Here is a 2,313-nt window from a genome sequence, read left to right on the forward strand (position 1 = left end):
CCAGGAGTAACCCCTGAGCACCACCAGGTGTAGCCCAAAACAAAACAAAACAAAAAACATTTTATTTACTTAAATCACTAAATTACAATAATATAAAACTTGAATAGAAAATTGGCACACTTGGAAGAAAGGAAAATACTTCCCTAGGCTGTCAAAAATAGATTGTTTTGAATAGGGGTTTGAAGAAATTAAGTGATAGCTTGAGAATAGAAGGTAATACACCTCCCACACCAATTGTGTGGTAGAAAAGGAAGTCACATGGGTGGCAAGTTGAAAAGCTTATTTGATAAAATATGATCCAACTGAGTAGTGATAAGAACTGAGACAGAGATTTCCATGCAGAGTTCTAAACGTCAGGATGAGAATTTTGAACTTAATAAGGAAGCTAATTCAGAGCTTTAAGTTGGAAATAGCTTTCTTTCAGACAAAACTTATTTTTGTAGAGATTATACAGTAATTGGCAGCCTTCATACTTGGGATTAAAACCAAAGAGTTCCTGTATTCAGTGTTCTTTTCATATATCCTGTTGTTCTGTAAATACAATGTCCCATTATTATATACACAGGATACATTGAAATCTTACAGTATTTTGTTAGAAAATTTTTACTTTAAATTTTAAAAAGAATTACCCTTTGTCTCCCTCTCATTTTTCATTTTACAACCTCTTATTAAGTAGGCCCCACTTTTGCACAGACAAGTTTTGTTAAAACCTCAGAAATTCCCTGGTCAAATCTTAAGCTGGTCCTCAATAATGGAAGATAAAGATAAACAGAAGAAAGACAGTTCTCTCTCTTGAGATTTGTTAATATCAGATAACAAACAGGAGAATTTAGTAGGCTTTTGCCTTGGGTTCTCACAAGTGGATTTTTTTTTCTTGCTACCTTCTAACTTCAAAAGTGTATCATAAGATTTTAATTGTGGTCAGTAATATAGATAATTTAGATAATGTCAGTTACACATTATACATAGCCACATGCTATCTCAGGGCTATATATCCTTGGAGCAATTTTAGAAAATGTATATACCAAGGGGAAAGATGAGAAACTTCTTATTTTATAGGTGCATACCACAAGTCAACATGCTCTTTTTTTTTCCAATATACCTAACTTGTGCCATTATTTTTGTCATATAGCAATGTCATATAGCAATGGATTAGTTAACTGAAAACACAGAATCTATTCTCATTATTGCTATTAACTTTATATTGTCCAAGGTTAATTTCAGGGTAACATCCCATGCTATTATCACATGTCCCAAAGCTGGCACATGAATACTGCTGCCTGAAGACACAATGTAGGACCCTTTTATTGTTGTCATCCTGAATATAATGGATAACCTCAAGATCTTCTCTGAGCAAAAGGAAGAAACTAAAGAATGTTATACTTTTATAGGAGAGTTGCATTGGGTTTTGACAGATTCAAACTTTGAGTATCTGTCATCTGGGGACAAAGATTAGGTACAAAATTAGTAGCTATTTTGACAATTCTTTCTCTTCTATTTTGAGATTTTTAAAATTTTTATTTTGGGCCACACCCAGTGATGTTAAGGGGTTATTCCTGGATATGTGCTCAGAAATTGCTCCTGGCTTGGGGAACCATATGGGATGCTAAGGATCAAACCGAGGTGCGTCCTGGGTCAGCCACATGCAAGGCAAACACTCAACCACTATGCCATCGCTGGGGCCCCATATTTTGTGTTTTTTTTTTTTTTTTTTTTTTTTTTGGTTTTTGGGCCACACCCTGTGACGCTCAGGGGTTACTCCTGGCTATGCGCTCAGAAGTTGCTCCTGGCTTCTTGGGGGACCATATGGGACGCCGGGGGATCGAACCGCGGTCCGTCCTAGGCTAGCACAGGCAAGGCAGGCACCTTACCTCCAGCGCCACCGCCCGGCCCCAATATTTTGTGTTTTTTTAATTGCCTTCTGTATACCATGATTTGGAATTCTAACTCAACCCTGACATAGATGCACAAATCACACCTCTCCTTTTTAACTTTTCTAATTTTAGAGGTGGACAAAATATTGCCATCCTGTAGATGCCCTTTTAGTACCAGGGAATTGCATATGCTCTCTAGAATGGAAGAGGATGAAATGGAGCTGTGGAGAATCCCATTTTTTTTAAGTTATTTGTAAGTAAACTTGGCTCTGTTTCAGGTATAATGTTGCTTTCCTGATGCCCAAGAGCAGATAGCTACTTCTAGGGATGGAAAGTAACTCAGTGCAGTTTTAGTCTTCGGAATTTCACATGTATTAAATTTTATGGTTTGATAGCTTTAGAAACATCACCAGTTTCATATTACTATAGACATGCTGGT

Source organism: Suncus etruscus, chromosome 4 (genome assembly GCF_024139225.1).
Source record: "Suncus etruscus isolate mSunEtr1 chromosome 4, mSunEtr1.pri.cur, whole genome shotgun sequence".
Taxonomy (NCBI): domain Eukaryota; kingdom Metazoa; phylum Chordata; class Mammalia; order Eulipotyphla; family Soricidae; genus Suncus; species Suncus etruscus.